The sequence below is a fragment of the Mobula birostris genome, unplaced genomic scaffold (assembly GCF_030028105.1).
Source record: "Mobula birostris isolate sMobBir1 unplaced genomic scaffold, sMobBir1.hap1 scaffold_804, whole genome shotgun sequence".
NCBI lineage: Eukaryota > Metazoa > Chordata > Chondrichthyes > Myliobatiformes > Myliobatidae > Mobula > Mobula birostris.
In genome coordinates this window covers 121,535-140,506 of record NW_027278521.1, presented here as the reverse complement: position 1 = coordinate 140,506, position 18,972 = coordinate 121,535, and the positions used below count along the sequence as shown (strand labels likewise).

The 18,972-nt window shown below is 48.9% G+C and overlaps 1 pseudogene; it reads left to right on the top strand.

Moving 5' to 3' along the window:
• Window positions 1–922: 922 nt before the first annotated feature.
• Window positions 923–18,484, top strand: LOC140193751 (uncharacterized; annotated as a pseudogene).
• Window positions 18,485–18,972: the final 488 nt, after the last annotated feature.

Sequence of the window (18,972 nt, the reverse complement as noted above, 5' to 3'; positions counted from 1 at the left end):
ACTCTCTCTGCCATGAACCTCCAGCGCCGCAAACTTGCGGATGCAGCACCCTGGAAGCACCCGATGACAGCCCACTCTTGAGTCCGTCTGAAAACTTGGAGCCTCCGACCAGCCCTCCAACACCGAGCACCAAGCACCATCTCTGCCTAGTGCTTCAACCCCGGCCCCAGCAACAGGCAATAGGCAAAGCCGAGGATTTGAGGCCTTCCTCTCCGGAGATTCTTGATCGCATAGTAGCAACAGCAGCGAAGCAGGCATTTCAGAAGTTTCTCCAGGTGTTCCTCTGTGCTTCTCACGTCTGGCTCCATCAAATCAGAACTGTGCACAGCAGCTACTTACCAAATACAATATCATTTCGGAGCGGCCGCGCGCACTACGTCGCGCCACCATCTTCTCCTCCCCTCCCCAATATGTGAATACAATCAGAATGTTGCATCTTGCTGGGGATTTTCCTGATATTTCTGAGCAGAGAGAATTTAGAACAGGTGAACTTGAAATATTTGCCTGATAATACCCAGATCTACCAGCTTGAGGTGACATATTGGGTTCAAGTGATGTGCACACAGGGTTGGGGAGGTGTGCAAAAATAGTCCAGGAGGATGGGGGATCTGCTGTTGATGTGCAGATAAGGACATTGATGGGACTCAGAGTACTAGACACTTGGTGCATGGACAGGCTTGCTGGAAGGTCAATTGAGTGTTATCTCTGAGTTAGTGCCAGGATTTCTCATCAGGCCAAAATGTTTAATGAGTTTCTCCCTCCACAGTTGCTGTCTGACCTGCTGAGCTTTTCTGGCATTCTACATTTTTACTTCAGATTTTCTACATCTGCAGATGTTTGCTTTCCAATTTGTGTGTGTGTGTGTGTGTGTGTGTGTGTGTGTGTGTGACCTGCTACGTGCTGCTTGATGGCAGTATTGTGAATGAGTGACTTCTCCTACAGTAATCTGCTGAGGGCCAGATCAGAGGCATTCAGGTCTGGCGACCAAGACAGTTACATGGTTCAGGTAAGATTTCCAGAAAGCCATCACATGGTTAAAGTGGCAATTCCAAACTAAACTTGAATCAATAATGAATGCTTGACAGTTGTGGTAGGGCTTGAATGCTTTCACCTCTTACAAAGTGAAATCAGATGATGTCGATGACAACAGGACTTTGCTTCCAGATGAGCTCAATGCCTTCTATGCTTGCTTTGACCTTGAAAACCTGGAGGAGCCATCATGAACTCCCTCAGCCCCGGATGACCCTGTGTTTTCAGTCTCCGAAGCTGATGTGAGAGCATCCTTCAGGAAGGTGAGCCTGTGAAAAGCACCCGGCTCCGATAGCATATCTGGTGAGCACTAAAGACCTGAGCTGATCAAATGGCTGGTGTGTTCACTGACATCCTTAAACCTCTCGCTTCAGTAGTCTGAGGCACTCACTCACTTCAAGCAGACTCCAATTATATTGGCACCTAAGAAGAACGTGGTAACATACCTCAGTGACTATCATCCAGTGGCACTTACAACCATGGTGATGAAGTGTTTTGAGAGATTGGTGATGAAATATTTCAACTCTTGCCTGAGAAGTGACTTGGATCCACTCCAATTTGCCTACCGAAACAACAGGTCCACAGCAGATCTCATTTCATTGGCTCTTCTCTCAACCCTAGAGCATCTGGACAGCAAAGGTGCATACATCAGGAAATCCTTTTTTGACTACAGCTTGGCATTCAGCACTATCTTCCCCTCAAAACTAATTGCTAAACTTCAAGACCTTGGCCTCAATACCTCCTTGCTCAATTGGATCCCTGATTTCCTCACTTGGTGACCCTAATCAGTGCAGATTGGCAACAACATCTCCTCCACTATCTCCATCAACACAGGTGCACCAAAAGACTCTGTGCTTAACCCCCTGCTCTACTCACTTATTACTTATGGCTGTGGGGCTAAGCTCAGCTCCAATGCCATATTCAAGTTTGCTGATGACACCACTGTTGTTGGCCAAATCAAAGATGGTGACGAATCAGCATATAGGAGGGAGATTGAAAATCTGGCTGAGTGGTGTCACAACAACAACCTCTCACTCAATGTCAGAAAGACCCAGGAGCTGATTATTGACTTCAGGAGGAGGGAGTCCATGAGCCAGTCCTGATAGGGGGAATTGGAATTGGGGCGGGTCAGTAACTTTAAACTCCTCAGTGTTGTTATTTCAGACGACCTTTCCTGGGCCCAGCAAGTAAGTGCAATTATGAGGAAAGCACAGTAGTGGTTCTACTTCCTCAGAAACTTGTGATGATTGGGCATGACATCTAAAACTTTGACAAACTTCGATGGATGTGCGGTGGAGAGGATATTGACGGCTGTATCATGGCCTGGTCTGGAAATACCTGCAGAAAATCTGACAAAAAGATAGTGGATATGGCTCAGTCCATCACGGGTAAAGCCCTCACCACCATTGAGCACATTTATTCAGGGTGCTGTTGACCAGAGTCAGTCAGAGATGAGTTATTCAGAGCAGAGTCAGTACAACTCAGTCAGAAAAGAGTTTGTCAGAGAGAGACAGTAGGAGCAGTACAGTCAGATATGAATCAGTCAGAGAGAGTCAGTCAGAGATGAGTCAGTCAGAGAGAGTCAATCAGAGAGAGTCAGTCAGAGAGAGTCAGTCAGAGATGAGCCAGGCCATCCCAATCAGGGAAGAGTCAGTCAGAGCAGGGTCAGTCACAGCAGACAAGAGAAGCTCTGCAGATGCTGGAAATCTGAGCAACACACACAAAATGTTGGAGGAACTCAGCAGGCCAGGCAGCACCTATGGAAAAAGGGTTTCAGCCCAAAATGTCGACTGTACTTTTTTCCATAGATGCTGCCTGGCCTGCTGAGTTCCTCCAGCAGTTTGTGTGTGTCAGTCAAGCAGAGCCGGCTAGAGCAGATTCGGTGAGAACATCTTAGTCAGGTCAGAGTTAATCAGATTGAGTCAGTCACAGCAGATCAATCACAGCAGAGTCAGTCAGGGCAGCTAAGTTAAAGCAGCTTAGTCAGACCAGAATCAAAGCAGTCAGTCAGAACAACTCAGTAAGAAAAGAGTCTATCAGAGCAGAGACAGTTAGCGGAGTACAGTCAGAGAAGAGTCAATCAGAAAAGGGTCAGTCACAGCAGATCAATCAAAGCAGAGACAGTCAGACCAGCTTAGTTAAAACAGAGTCAAAACAGTCAGAGATGCACAGTCAGAGCAGTTAGTCAGAACAACTCAGTAAGAAAAGAGTTTGTCAGAGCAGAGGCAGTCAGACCAGTACAATCAGAGATAAGTCAGTCAGAGCAGAGTACGACAGAACAGCCCAGCTGGGACAGAGTCAGTCTGTGCACATTCAGACAGAGCACAGTCAGTCAGAGCAGATTCAGTGAGGTGAGAAGTCAGTCGGAGCAGTCAGTGATTGTGACTCAGTCGGAGCAGAGCCTGTCGGAGCAGGATTAGTCAGTGCAAAGTCATTCAGCGCAGTATCAGTCAGAGCAGAGATACACAGAGCAGAGTCAGTCATAGCAAGAATGAAAGATGCCGAGTCAGAGCAGTCAGTCAGTGCAGACTCAGTCAGAGCTGAATCGGACAAAGCAAAGTAACTCAGAGCACAGTCAGTCAGATCAGAGCCAACAGAGCAGAATCAGTCAGTGCAGATTCAGTGAGGTGAGAAGTCAGTCAGAGCAGTAAGTGATTGTGACTCAGTCGGAGCAGAGCCTGTCAGAGCAGAATCAATCAGTGCAAAGTCATTCAGCACAGAATCAGTCAGAGCAGAGTCAGTCAGAGCAGAGTCAGTTAGAGCAGAGTCAGTCAGAGCAGATTCAGTCAGAGCAGGGTCAGTCAGAGCAGGGTCAGTCAGAGCAGATTCAGTCAGAGCAGGGTCAGTCAGAGCAGAGTCAGTCAGAGCAGAATCAGTCAGAGCAGATTCAGTTAGAGCAGAGTCAGTCAGAGCAGAGTCATTCAAAGAAGTGTCAGTCACAGCAGTCTGTCAGAACAGAGTGGGTCAGAGCAGAGTCAGTCAGAGCAGAGGCAGTTAGAGCAGAATCATTCAGAGCAGATTCAGTCAGAGCAGTGTCACTCAGAGCAGAGTCAGTCAGATCAGAGTCAATCAGAGAAGAGTCACACAGAGCAGATTCAGTCAGAGTAGAGTCAGTTAGAGCAGATTCAGTCAGGACAGAGTCAATGAGCAGAGTCAGTCAGAGCAGCGTCAGTCAGAGAGAGTCAGTCAGAGATGAGCCAGGCCGTCCCAATCAGGGAAGAGTGAGTCAGAGCAGGGTCAGTCACAGCAGACAAGAGAGGATTTGCAGATGCTGGAACTCCGAGCAACACACACAAAATGTTGGAGGAACTCAGCAGGCCAGGCAGCACCTATGCAAAAAAGGTTTCAGCCCAAAATGTCGACTGTACTTTTTTCCATAGATGCTGCCTGGCCTGCTGAGTTCCTCCAGCCGTTTGTGTGTGTCAGTCACAGCAGAGCTAGCTAGAGCAGAATCAGTCAGAGCAGAGTCAGTCAGAGCAGGGTCAGTTAGGACAGAGTCAGTTAGGACAGAGTCAGTCAGAGCAGAGTCAGTCAGAGCAGAGTCACTCAGAGCTGAGTCACTCAGAGCAGAGTCAGTCAGAGCAGAATCAGTCAGAGCAGAGTCAGTCAGAGCAGAGTCAGTCAGAGTAGAGTCAGTCAGAACAGAGTCAGTTAGAGCAGAATCAGTCGGAGGAGAGTCAGTCAGAGCGAAGTTAGTCAGAACAGTGTCAGTCAGACAGAATCAATCAGAGCAGAGTCATTCAGGGCAGAGTCAGTCAAAGCAGAGTCAGTGAGAGCAGAGTCAGTCAGCATAGGGTTAGTTAGAGCAGTGTCAGTTAGAACAGAATCAGTCAGGGTAGAGTCAGTCAGAGCAGAATCAGTCAGAGCAGAGATAGTTAGAGCAGAATCAGTTGGAGGAGAGTCAGTCAGAGCGAAGTTAGTCAGAAAAGTGTTAGACAGAATCAGTCAGAGCAGAGTCATTCAGGGCAGAGTCAGTCAAAGCAGAGTCAGTCAGAGCAAAGTCACTCAGAGAAGAGTCAGTCAGCGCAGAATTAGTCAGAGCAGATTCAGTGAGGTGAGAAGTCAGTCAGAGCAGTCAGTGATTGTGACTCAGTCAGACTAGAGGCTGTCGGAGCAGAATTAGTCAGTGCAAAGTCATTCAGCGCAGAATCAGTCAGAGCAGAGGCAGTCATAGCAAGAATGAAAGATGCCGAGTCAGAGCAGTCAGTCAGTGCTGAGTCAGTCAGAGTAGGGTCAGTTAGAGCAGAGTCAGTCACAGCAGAGGCAGTCAGAGCAGAGGCAGTCAGAGTAGAGTCAGACAGAGCAGAGTCAGTCAGAGCAGATTCAGTCAGGGCAGTCAGTGATTGTGACTAAGTTGGAGCAGAGGCTGTCAGAGCAGAATCAGTTGGTGCAAAGTCATTCAGCACTGAATCAGTCAGAGCAGAGATACACAGAGCAGAGTCAGTCATAGCAAGAATGAAAGATGCAGAGTCAGAGCAGTCAGTCAGTGCTGAGTCAGTCAGAGCTGAATCAGACAAAGCAGAGTAACTCAGAGCAGAGTCAGTCAGAGCAGAATCAGTTAGAGCAGAGTCGGTTAGAACAGGGTCAGTCAGAACAGAGTCAGTCAGAGCAGAGTCAGTCAGAGCAGAGTCAGTCAGAACAGAGTCAGTCAGAGCAGAATCAGTCAGAGCAGAGCCATTCAGAGCAGAGTCAGTCAGATCAGAGTCAGTCAGAGCAGAGTCTGTCAGAGTAGATTCAGACAAAGCAGAGCAACTCAGAGCAGAGTCAGTCAGAGCAGAGACAGTCAGAGCAGAGTCACACAGAGCAGATTCTGTCAGAGTAGAGTCAGTCAGAACAGAGACAGTCAGAGCAGCGTCAGTCAAAGGGAGTCAGTCAGAGATGAGCCAGGCCATCCCAATCAGGGAAGAGTCAGTCAAAGCAGGGTCAGTCACAGCAGAGAAGAGAAGATCTGCAGATGCTGGAAATCCGAGCAACACACACAAAATGTTGGAGGAACTCAGCAGGCCAGGCAGCACCTATGGAAAAAATGTTTCAGCCCAAAACGTTGACTGTGCTTTTTTCCGTAGATGCTGCCTGGCCTGCTGAGTTCCTCCAGCAGTTTGTGTGTGTCAGTCACAGCAGAGCCAGCTGGAGCAGAGTCAGTCAGAGCAGAGTCAGTCAGAGCAGAGTCATTCAGAGCATGGTCAGTCAGAGCAGAGTCAGTCAGAGTAGCTAAGTTAAAGCAGCTTAGTCAGAACAGAGTCAAAGCTGTCAGTCAGAACAGCTCAGAAAGAAAAGATTCTATCAGAGCAGGGACAGCTAGAGGAGTGCAGTCAGAGAAGAGTCAGTCAGAAAAGGGTCAGTCACAGCAGATTAATCAAAGGAGAGCAGAATCAGCCCAGTTTGGACAGAGTCAGTGAGTGCACATTCAGACAGAGCACAGTCAGTCAGAGCAGATTCAGTGAGGTGAGAAGTCAGTCAGAGCAGACAGTGATCATGAATCAGTCGGAGCAGAGCCTGTAGTAGCAGAATCAGTCAGTGCAAAGTCATTCAGCGCAGAATCAGTCAGAGCAGAGATACACAGAGCAGAGTCAGTCATAGCAAGAATGAAAGATGCCGAGTCAGAGCAGTCAGTCAGTGCTGAGTCAGTCAGTGCAGAGTCAGTCAGAGCTGAACCAGGCAAAGCAGAGTAACTCAGAGCAGAGTCAGTCAGGTCAGAGTCAGTCAGAGCAGAGTCAGTCAGGTCAGAGTCAGTCAGAGCAGAGTCATTCAAAGAAGTCTCAGTCACAGCAGTCTGTCAGAACAGAGTGGGTCAGAGCAGAGTCAGTCAGAGCAGAGGCAGTTAGAGCAGAGTCATTCAAAGCAGATTCAGTCAGAGCAGCGTCACTCAGAGCAGAGTCAGTCAGAACAGTGTCAGTCAGAACAGAATCAGTCAGAGCCGAGTCAGTCAGATCAGAGTCAATCAGACAAGAGTCACACAGAGCAGATTCAGTCAGAGTAGAGTCATTCAGAGCAGATTCAGTCAGGGCAGAGTCAATGAGCAGAGACAGTCAGAGCAGCATCAGTCAGAGAGAGTCAGTCAGAGATGAGCCAGGCCATCCCAATCGGGGAAGAGTGAGTCAGAGCAGGGTCAGTCACAGCAGACAAGAGAGGATTAGCAGATGCTGGAACTCCGAGCAACACACACCTATGGAAAAAAAGGTTTCAGCCAAAAATGTACTTTTTTCCTTAGATGCTGCCTGGCCTGCTGAGTTCCTCCAGCCGTTTGTGTGTGTCAGTCACAGCAGAGCCAGCTAGAGCAGAGTCAGTCAGAGCAGAGTCAGTCAGAGCAGGGTCAGTTAGAACAGAGTCAGTCAGAGCAGAGTCAGTCAGAGCAGAGTCAGTCAGAGCAGAGTCACTCAGAGCTGAGTCACTCAGAGCAGGGTCAGTCAGAGCAGAATCAGTCAGAGCAGAGTCAATCAGAGCAGAGTCAGTCAGAGTAGAGTCAGTCAGAACAGAGTCAGTTAGAGCAGAATCAGTCGGAGGAGAGTCAGTCAGAGCGAAGTTAGTCAGAACAGTGTCAGTCAGACAGAATCAATCAGAGCAGAGTCATTCAGGGCAGAGTCAGTCAAAGCAGAGTCAGTGAGAGCAGAGTCAGTCAGTGTAGGGTTAGTTAAAGCAGTGTCAGTTAGAACAGAATCAGTCAGAGCTGAGTCACTCAGAGCAGGGTCAGTCAGAACAGACTCAGTCAGAGCAGAGACAGTTAGAGCAGAATCAGTCGGAGGAGAGTCAGTCAGAGCGAAGTTAGTCAGAACAGTGTCAGTCAGACAGAATCAGTCAGAGCAGAGTCATTCAGGGCAAAGTCAGTCAAAGCAGAGTCAGTCAGAGTAGGGTTAGCCAAAGCAGAATCTGTCAGAGCAGAGTCAGTTAGAACAGGGTGAGTAAGAGCAGACTCAGTCAGAACTGAGTCAGTCAGATCAGAGTCAGTCAGAGCAGAGTCTGTCAGAGTAGATTCAGAGCAAGCAGAGTAACTCAGAGCAGAGTCAGTCAGAGCAGAGGCAGTCAGAGTGGAGTCAGTCAGAGCAGATTCAGTCAGGGCAGAGCCAGTCAGAGCAGATTCAGTCAGGGCAGAATCAGTCAGAATAGAGTCAATCAGAGTAGAGTCAGTCAGAGCAGAGTCAGTCAGAGCGAGTCTGTCAGAGCAGAGTCAGTCAGAACAGAATCAGTCAGAGTAGATCTACTCAGAGCAGAGCCAGTGAGAGCAGATTCAGTTAGGGCAGAGTCAATGAGCAGAGTCAGTCAGAACAGAGACAGTCAGAGTAGAGTCAGTCAGAGCAGTGGCAATAAGAGTAGAGTCAGTCAGAGCAGGGTCTGTCACAGCAGACAAGAGAGGATCTGCAGATGCTGGAAATCTGAGCAACACACACAAAATGTTGGAGGAACTCAGCAGGCCAGGCAACACCTATGGAAAAAAGGTTTCAGCCCAAAACGTCGACTGTACTTTTTTCCGTAGATGCTGCCTGGCCTGCTGAGTTCCTCCAGCAGTTTGTGTGTGTCAGTCACAGCAGAGCCAGCTAAGCAGAGTCAGTCAGAGCAGTACCAGTCAGAGCAGAGTCAGTCAGAGCAGAGGCAGTTAGAGCAGAGTCAGTCAGAACAGAATCAGCCAGAGCAGAGTCATTCAGAGCAGATTCAGTCAGAGCAGAGTCATTCAGAGCAGAGTCAGTCAGAATAGTGTCAGTCAGAGCAGAATCAGTCAGAGCGAATCAGTTAGATCAGAGTCAGTCAGAGAAGAGTCACACAGAGCAGATTCAGTCAGAGTAGTGTCAGTCAGAGCAGAGGCAGTCAGAGCAGAGACAGTCAGAGCAGAGTCACACATAGCAGATTCAGTCATAGTAGAGTCAGTCAGAGCAGTATCAGTCAGAGCAGAGACAGAGTAGAGTCAGTCCGAGCAGAGTCAATGAGCAGAGTCAGTCAGAACAGAGTCAGTCAGAGTAGAGTCAGTCAGAGCAGATTCAGTCAGGGCAGAGTCAATGAGCAGAGACAGTCAGAGCAGCGTCAGTCTGAGAGAGTCAGTCAGAGATGAGCCAGGCCATCCCAATCAGGGAAGATTCAGTCAGAGCAGGGTCTGTCACAGCAGACAAGAGAGGATCTGCAGATGCTGGAACTCCGAGCAACACACACAAAATGTTGGAGGAACTCAGCAGGCCAGGCAGCACCTATGGAAAAAAGGTTTCAGCCCAAAACGTCGACTGTACTTTTTTCCGTAGATGCTGCCTGGCCTGCTGAGTTTCTCCAGCAGTCTGTGTGTGTCAGTCACAGCAGAGCCAGCTAAGCAGAGTCAGTCAGAGCAGTACCAGTCAGAGCAGAGTCAGTCAGAGTAGCTAAGTTAAAGCAGCTTAGTCAGAACAGAGTCAAAGCAGTCAGTCAGATGCACAGTCAAATCATTCAGTCAGAACAGCTCAGTAAGAAAAGATTCTATCAGAGCAGAGACAGCTAGAGGAGTACAGTCAGAGAAGAATCAATCAGAAAAGGGTCAGTCACAGCAGATCAATCAAAGGAGAGACAGTCAGACCAAAGTCAGTCAGAGCAGCTTATTCAGAACAGAGTCAAAGCAGTCAGAGCTGCACAGTCAGAGCAGTCAGTCAGAACAACTCAGTAAGAAAAGATTTTGTCAGGGCAGAGACAGTCAGAGCAGTACAGTCAGAGATAAGTCAGTCAGAGCAGAGTAGGACAGAGCAGCCCAGCTTGGACAGAGTCAGTGAGTGCACATTCAGACAGAGCATAGTCAGTCAGAGCAGATTCAGTGAGGTGAGAAGTCAGTCAGAGCAGACAGTGATTGTGACTCATTCGGAGCAGAGCCTGTAGTAGCAGAATCAGTCAGTGCAAAGTTATTCAGCGCAGAACCAGTCAGAGCAGAGATACACAGAGCAGAGTCAGTCATAGCAAGAATGAAAGATGCCGAGTCAGTGCAGTCAGTCAGTGCAGAGTCAGTCAGAGCTGAATCAGGCAAAGCAGAGTAACTCAGAGCAGAGCCAGTCAGATCAGAGTCAGTCAGAGCAGAGTCACTCATAGCAGAGTCAGTCAGAGCAGAGGCAGTTAGAGCAGAATCAGTCAGAGCCGAGTCAGTCAGAGCAGAGTCACTCATAGCAAAGTCAGTCAGAACAGTGTCAGTCAGAACAGAGTAAGTCAGAGAAGAGTCACACAGAGCAGATTCAGTCAGAGTAGAGTCAGTCAGAGCAGAGGCAGTCAGAGCAGAGACAGTCAGAGCAGAGTCAAACAGAGCAGATTCAGTCACAGTAGAGTCAGTCAGAGCAGTGTCAGTCAGCGCAGAGAGAGAGTAGAGTCAGTCAGAGCAGAGTAGAGTCAGTCAGAGCAGAGTCAGTCAGATCAGAGCCAGTGAGAGCAGATTCAGTCAGGGCAGAGTCAATGAGCAGAGTCAGCAGGGCAGAGTGAGTCAGAGAGAATCAGTCAGAGATGATCCAGGCCATCCCAATCAGGGAAGAGTTAGTCAGAGCGGGATCAGTCACAGCAGACAAGAGAAGATCTGCAGATGCTGTAAATCCGAGCAACACACACAAAATGATGGAGGAACTCAGCAGGCCGGGCAGCACCTATGGGAAAAAGGTTTCAGCCCAAAACATCGACTGTACTTTTTTCCGTAGATGCTGCCTGGCCTGCTGTGTTCCTCCAGCAATTTGTGTGTGTCAGTCACAGCAGAGCCAACTAGAGCAGTGTCAGTCAGAGCAGAGTCAGTCAGAGCAGAGTCAGTCAGAGCAGAATCAGTCAGAGCAGAGTCAGTCAGAGCTGAGTCAGACAGAGCAGGGTCAGTCAGAGCAGAGTCAGTGAGAGTAGAGTCAGTCAGAACAGAGTCAGTTAGAGCAGAATCAGTCAGAGGAGATTCAGTTAGAGCAAAGTTAGTCAGAACAGTGTCAGTCAGACAGAATCAGTCAGAGCAGAGTCATTCAGGGCAGAGTCAGTCAAAGCAGAGTCAGTCAGAGCAGAGTCAGTCAGAGCAGCATCAGTTAGAGCAGAGTCAGTCAGAGCAGAGTCACTCAGAGAAGAGTCAGTCAGAGCAGATTCAGTGAGGTGAGAAGTCAGTCAGAGCAGGCATTGATTGTGACGCAGTCGGATCAGAGGCTGTCGGAGCAGAATCAGTCAGTGCAAAGTCATTCAGCGCAGAATCAGACAGGGCAGAGATACACAGAGCAGAGTCAGTCATGGCAAGAATGAAAGATGCTGAGTCAGAGCAGTCAGTCAGAGCAGAGTCAGTCAGAGCAGAATCTGTCAGAGCAGAGTCAGTTAGAACAGGGTGAGTATGAGCAGAGTCAGTCAGAACGGAGTCAGTCTGAGTAGAGTCAGTCAGAGCAGATTCTGTCAGAGTAGATTCAGACCAAGCAGAGTAACTCAGAGCAGAGTCAGTCAGAGCAGGGTCAGTCAGAGCAGAGTCACTCAGAGCGGAGTCAGTCAGAACAGTGTCAGTCAGAACAAAGTCAGTCAGAGCAGAATCAGTCAGAGGAGAGTCAGTCAGAACAAAGTCAGTCAGATCAGAATCAGTCAGGGCAGAGTCTGTCAGAGTAGATTCAGACAATGCAGAGCAACTCAGAACAGAGTCAGTCAGAGCAGAGACAGTCAGAGCAGAGTCACAGAGAGCAGATTCTGTCAGAGTAGAGTCAGTCAGAGCAGAATCAGTCAGAGCACAGTCAGTCAGCGCAGAATCAGACAGAGCAGAGATACACAGAGCAGAGTCAGTCATGGCAAGAATGAAAGATGCTGAGTCAGAGCAGTCAGTCAGAGCAGAGTCAGTCAGAGCAGAATCTGTCAGAGCAGAGTCAGTTAGAACAGGGTGAGTATGAGCAGAGTCAGTCAGAACGGAGTCAGTCTGAGTAGATTCAGACCAAGCAGAGTAACTCAGAGCAGAGTCAGTCACAGCAGGGTCAGTCAGAGCAGAGTAACTCAGAGTGGAGTCAGTCAGAACAGTGTCAGTCAGAACAAAGTCAGTCAGAGCAGAATCAGTCAGGGCAGAGTCATTCAGAGCAGAGTCAGTCAGATCAGAGTCAGTCAGAGCAGAGTCTGTCAGAGTAGATTCAGACAATGCAGAGCAACTCAGAACAGAGTCAGTCAGAGCAGAGACAGTCAGAGCAGAGTCACAGAGAGCAAATTCTGTCAGAGTAGAGTCAGTCAGAGCAGAATCAGTCAGAGCACAGTCGGTCAGAGCAGATTCAGTCAGAGCAGAGTCAATGAGCAGAGTCAGTCAGAACAGAGACAGTCAGAGTAGAGTCAGTCAGAGCAGTGGCAGTAAGAGTAGAGTCAGTCAGAGCAGGGTCAGTCACAGTAGACAAGAGAAGATCTGCAGATGCTGGACTGATGCCTGGCCTGCTGAGTTTCTCCAGCAGTTTGTGTGTGTCAGTCACAGCAGAGCCAGCTAGAGCAGATTCGGTGAGAGCAGCTCAGTCAGGGCAGAGTTAATCATAGTGAGTCAGTCACAGCAGATCAATCAGAGCAGAGTCAGTCAGAGTAGCTAAGTTAAAGCAGCTTAGTCAAAACAGAATCAAAGCAGTCAGACAGATGCACAGTTAAAGCAGTCAGTCAGAACAACTCAGTAAGTAAAGAGTCTATCAACGCAGAGACCACTAGAGGAGTGCGGTCAGAGAAGAGTCAGTCAGAAAAGGGTCAGTCACAGCAGATCAATCAAAGGAGAGCAGAATCAGTCAGAACAGAGTCATTCAGAGCAGAGTCAGTCAGAGCAGAGTCAGTCAGAGTAGGGTCAGTTAGAATAGAATCAGTCAGAGCAAAGTTAGTCAGAGCGCAGTCAGTCAGAACAGTGTCAGTCAGAGCAAAATCAGTCAGAGCAGAGTCAGTTAGAGCAGGGTCAGTCAGAGCAGAGTCAGTTAGAGCAGAATCAGTCAGCAAAGATTCGGTGAGTTGAGAAGTCAGTCAGAGCAGTCAGTGATTGTGACTCAGTCGGAGCAGAGCTGGTCGGAGCAGAATTAGTCAGTACAAAGTCATTCAGCGCAGAATCAGTCAGAGCAGAGATACACAGAGCAGAGTCAGTCATAGCAAGAATGAAAGATGCCAAGTTAGAGCAGTCAGTCGGTGCTGAGTCTGTCAGAGCTGAATAAGACAAAGCAGAGTAAATCAGAGCAGAGTCAGTCAGAGCATAATCAGTCAGAGCAGAGTCAGTCAGAACAGCGTCAGTCAGCGCAGAGTCAGTCAGAGCAGAGTCAGTCAGAGCAGATTTAGTGGGAGCAAAGTCAGTCAGAGCAGAGTCTGTCAGAGTAGATTCAGACAAAGTAGAGTAACTCAGAGCAGAGTCTATCAGAGCAGAGGCAGTTAGAGCAGGGACAGTCAGAGCAGAGTCAGTCAGAGCAGAATCAATCAGAGCAGAGTCAGGTAGAGCAGAGTCAGGTAGAGCAGTGTCAGTCAGGGCAGTGTCAGTCAGGGGAGGGTCAGTCAGAGCAGAATCCGTCAGCGCAGATTCAGTGAGGTGAGAAGTCAGTCAGAGCAGGCATTGATTGTGACGCAGTTGGATTAGAGGCTGTCGGAGCAGAATCAGTCAGTGCAAAGTCATTCAGCGCAGAATCAGACAGAGCCGAGATACACAGAGCAGAGTCAGTCATAGCAAGAATGAAAGATGCTGAGTCAGAGCAGTCATTCAGAGCAGAATCTGTCAGAGCAGAGTCAGTTAGAACAGGGTGAGTAAGAGCAGAGTCAGTCAGAACGGAGTCAGTCAGATCAGAGTCAGTCAGAGCAGAGTCTGTCAGAGTAGATTCAGACCAAGCAGAGTAACTCAGAGCAGAGTCAGACAGAGCAGAGGCAGCCAGAGCAGAGGCAGCCAGAGCAGAGACAGTCAGAGCAGAGTCACACAGAACAGATTCAGTCAGAGTGGCATCGGTCAGAGCAGAAGCAGTCAGAGCAGAGACAGTTAGAGCAGAGTCACACGGAGCAGTGTCAGTCAGAGCAGAGTCTGTCAGAGTAGATTCAGACAAGCAGAGCAACTCAGAGCAGAGTCAGTCAGAGCCGAGACAGTCAGAGCCGAGACAGTCAGAGCAGAGTCACACAGAGCAGATTCAGTCAGAGTAGAGGCAGTCAGAGCAGAGTCAGTCAGAACAGAGTCAGTCAGAGTAGATTCAGTCAGAGCACAGTCAGTCAGAGCAGAGTCAGTCAGAGCAGTGGCAGTCAGAGTAGAGTCAGTCAGAGCAGATTCAGTGAGAGCAGAGTCAGTCAGAACAGAGACAGTCAGAGCAGAGTCAGTCAGAGCAGTGGCAGTAAGAGTAGAGTCAGTCAGAGCAGGGTCGGTCACAGCAGACAAGAGAAGATCTGCAAATGCTGGAAATCTGAGCAATGCACACAAAATGTTGGAGGAACTCAGCAGGCCAGGCAGCACCTGAGGAAAAACGGTTTCAGCCCAAAATGTCGACTGCACTTTTTGCCATAGATACTGCCTGGCCTGTTGAGTTCCTCCAGCAGTTTGTGTGTGTCAGTCACAGCAGAGCCAGCTAGAGCAGATTCGGTGAGAACAGATCAGTCAGGGCAGAGCTAATCAGAGTGAGTCAGTTACAGCAGATCATTCAGAGCAGAGTCAGTCAGAGTAGCTAAGTTAAAGCAGCTTAGTCAGAACAGAGTCAAAGCAGTCAGTCAGATGCACAGTCAAAGCAGTCAGTCAGAACAACTCAGTAAGAAGAGTCTATCAGAGAAGAGACAGTCAGAGCAGTACAGTCAGAGAAGAGTCAGTCAGAAATGGGTCAGTCACAGCAGATCAATCAAAGCAGAGACACTCAGACCAAAGTCAGTCAGAGCAGCTTAGTCAGAACAGAGTCAAAGCAGACAAAGATGAACAGTCAGAACAGCCAGTCAGAAGAACTCAGTAAGAAAAGAATTTGTCAGAGCAGAGACAGTCAGAGCAGTACAGTCATAGATAAGACAGTCAGAGCCGAATAGGACAGAGCAGCCCAGCTTGGACAGTGTCAGTCAGTGCACATTCAGAGATAGCACAGGCAGTCAGAGCAGATTCAGTGAGGTGAGAAGTCAGTCAGAGCAGTCAGTGATTGCGACTCAGTCGGAGCAGAGCCTGTCAGAAGTGAATCAGTCAGTGCAAAGAGATTCAGCGCAGAATCAGTCAGAGCAGAGATACACACAGCAGAGGCAGTCATAGCAAGAATGAAAGATGCTGAGTCAGAGCAGTCAGTCAGTGCTGAGTCAGTCAGAGCTGAATCAGACAAAGCAGAGTAACTCAGAGCAGAGTGAGTCAGAGCAGAATCAGTCAGAGCAGGGTCAGTCAGAGCAGAATCAGTGAGAGGAGAGTCAGTCAGAGCAGAGTCAGTCAGAGCGGAGTCAGTCAGAACAGAGTCAGTCAGAGCAGAAACAGTCAGAGCAGAGTCAGTCAGAGCAGATTCAATTAGAGCAGAGTCAGTCAGAGCAGAGTCACTCAGAGCGGGGTCAGTCAGAACAGGGTCAGTCAGAGCAGAGTCAGTCAGAGTGGAGTCAGTCAGAACAAAGTCAGTCAGAGCAGAATCAGTCAGAGCAGAGTCATTCAGAGCAGAGTCAGTCAGAGCAGAGTCAGTCAGAGGAGAGTGAGTCAGAGTAGGGTCAGTTAGAGCAGAATCAGTCAGAGCAAAGTCAGTCAGGGCAGGGTCAGTCAGTGCAGAATCAGTCAGAGCAGAGTCAGTCAGAGGAGAGTGAGTCAGAGTAGGGTCAGTTAGAGCAGAATCAGTCAGAGCAAAGTCAGTCAGGGCAGGGTCAGTCAGTGCAGAATCAGTCAGAGCAGAGTCAGTCAGAGCGCAGTCAGTCAGAACAGTGTCAGTCAGAGCAGAATCAGTCAGAGCAGAGTCAGTTAGAGCAGAATCAGTCAGCAAAGATTCGGTGAGTTGAGAAGTCAGTCAGAGCAGTCAGTGATTGTGACTCAGTCGGAGCAGAGCTGGTCGGAGCAGAATTAGTCAGTACAAAGTCATTCAGCGCAGAATCAGTCAGAGCAGAGATACACAGAGCAGAGTCAGTCATAGCAAGAATGAAAGATGCCAAGTTAGAGCAGTCAGTCGGTGCTGAGTCTGTCAGAGCTGAATAAGACAAAGCAGAGTAAATCAGAGCAGAGTCAGTCAGAGCATAATCAGTCAGAGCAGAGTCAGTCAGAACAGCGTCAGTCAGCGCAGAGTCAGTCAGAGCAGAGTCAGTCAGAGCAGATTTAGTGGGAGCAAAGTCAGTCAGAGCAGAGTCTGTCAGAGTAGATTCAGACAAAGTAGAGTAACTCAGAGCAGAGTCTATCAGAGCAGAGGCAGTTAGAGCAGGGACAGTCAGAGCAGAGTCAGTCAGAGCAGAATCAATCAGAGCAGAGTCAGGTAGAGCAGAGTCAGGTAGAGCAGTGTCAGTCAGGGCAGTGTCAGTCAGGGGAGGGTCAGTCAGAGCAGAATCCGTCAGCGCAGATTCAGTGAGGTGAGAAGTCAGTCAGAGCAGGCATTGATTGTGACGCAGTTGGATTAGAGGCTGTCGGAGCAGAATCAGTCAGTGCAAAGTCATTCAGCGCAGAATCAGACAGAGCCGAGATACACAGAGCAGAGTCAGTCATAGCAAGAATGAAAGATGCTGAGTCAGAGCAGTCATTCAGAGCAGAATCTGTCAGAGCAGAGTCAGTTAGAACAGGGTGAGTAAGAGCAGAGTCAGTCAGAACGGAGTCAGTCAGATCAGAGTCAGTCAGAGCAGAGTCTGTCAGAGTAGATTCAGACCAAGCAGAGTAACTCAGAGCAGAGTCAGACAGAGCAGAGGCAGCCAGAGCAGAGGCAGCCAGAGCAGAGACAGTCAGAGCAGAGTCACACAGAACAGATTCAGTCAGAGTGGCATCGGTCAGAGCAGAAGCAGTCAGAGCAGAGACAGTTAGAGCAGAGTCACACGGAGCAGTGTCAGTCAGAGCAGAGTCTGTCAGAGTAGATTCAGACAAGCAGAGCAACTCAGAGCAGAGTCAGTCAGAGCCGAGACAGTCAGAGCCGAGACAGTCAGAGCAGAGTCACACAGAGCAGATTCAGTCAGAGTAGAGGCAGTCAGAGCAGAGTCAGTCAGAACAGAGTCAGTCAGAGTAGATTCAGTCAGAGCACAGTCAGTCAGAGCAGAGTCAGTCAGAGCAGTGGCAGTCAGAGTAGAGTCAGTCAGAGCAGATTCAGTGAGAGCAGAGTCAGTCAGAACAGAGACAGTCAGAGCAGAGTCAGTCAGAGCAGTGGCAGTAAGAGTAGAGTCAGTCAGAGCAGGGTCGGTCACAGCAGACAAGAGAAGATCTGCAAATGCTGGAAATCTGAGCAATGCACACAAAATGTTGGAGGAACTCAGCAGGCCAGGCAGCACCTGAGGAAAAACGGTTTCAGCCCAAAATGTCGACTGCACTTTTTGCCATAGATACTGCCTGGCCTGTTGAGTTCCTCCAGCAGTTTGTGTGTGTCAGTCACAGCAGAGCCAGCTAGAGCAGATTCGGTGAGAACAGATCAGTCAGGGCAGAGCTAATCAGAGTGAGTCAGTTACAGCAGATCATTCAGAGCAGAGTCAGTCAGAGTAGCTAAGTTAAAGCAGCTTAGTCAGAACAGAGTCAAAGCAGTCAGTCAGATGCACAGTCAAAGCAGTCAGTCAGAACAACTCAGTAAGAAGAGTCTATCAGAGAAGAGACAGTCAGAGCAGTACAGTCAGAGAAGAGTCAGTCAGAAATGGGTCAGTCACAGCAGATCAATCAAAGCAGAGACACTCAGACCAAAGTCAGTCAGAGCAGCTTAGTCAGAACAGAGTCAAAGCAGACAAAGATGAACAGTCAGAACAGCCAGTCAGAAGAACTCAGTAAGAAAAGAATTTGTCAGAGAAGAGACAGTCAGAGCAGTACAGTCATAGATAAGTCAGTCAGAGCCAAATAGGACAGAGCAGCCCAGCTTGGACAGTGTCAGTCAGTGCACATTCAGAGATAGCACAGGCAGTCAGAGCAGATTCAGTGAGGTGAGAAGTCAGTCAGAGCAGTCAGTGATTGCGACTCAGTTGGAGCAGAGCCTGTCAGAAGTGAATCAGTCAGTGCAAAGAGATTCAGCGCAGAATCAGTCAGAGCAGAGATACACACAGCAGAGGCAGTCATAGCAAGAATGAAAGATGCTGAGTCAGAGCAGTCAGTCAGTGCTGAGTCAGTCAGAGCTGAATCAGACAAAGCAGAGTAACTCAGAGCAGAGTGAGTCAGAGCAGAATCAGTCAGAGCAGGGTCAGTCAGAGCAGAATCAGTGAGAGGAGAGTCAGTCAGAGCAGAGTCAGTCAGAGCGGAGTCAGTCAGAACAGAGTCAGTCAGAGCAGAAACAGTCAGAGCAGAGTCAGTCAGAGCAGATTCAATTAGAGCAGAGTCAGTCAGAGCAGAGTCACTCAGAGCGGGGTCAGTCAGAACAGGGTCAGTCAGAGTGGAGTCAGTCAGAACAAAGTCAGTCAGAGCAGAATCAGTCAGAGCAGAGTCATTCAGAGCAGAGTCAGTCAGAGCAGAGTCAGTCAGAGGAGAGTGAGTCAGAGTAGGGTCAGTTAGAGCAGAATCAGTCAGAGCAAAGTCAGTCAGGGCAGGGTCAGTCAGTGCAGAATCAGTCAGAGCAGAGTCAATCAGAGCGCAGTCAGTCAGAACAGTGTCAGTCAGAGCAGAATCAGTCAGAGCAGAGTCAGTTAGAGCAGGGTCAGTCAGAGGAGATTCAGTGAGGTAAGAAGTCAGTCAGAGCAGTCAGTGATTGTGACTCAGTCGGAGCAGAGTCTGTCGGAGCAGAATTAGTCAGTGCAAAGTCATTCAGCGCAGAATCAGTCAGAGCAGAGATACACAGAGCAGAGACAGTCATAGCAAGAATGAAAGATGCCGAGTCAGAGCAGTCAGTCAGTGCAGAGTCAGTCAGAGCTGAATCAGATAAAGCAGAGTAAATCAGAGCAGAGTCAGTCAGAGCATAATCAGTCAGAGCAGAGTCAGTTAGAACAGCGTCAGTCAGCGCAGAGTCAGTCAGAGCAGAG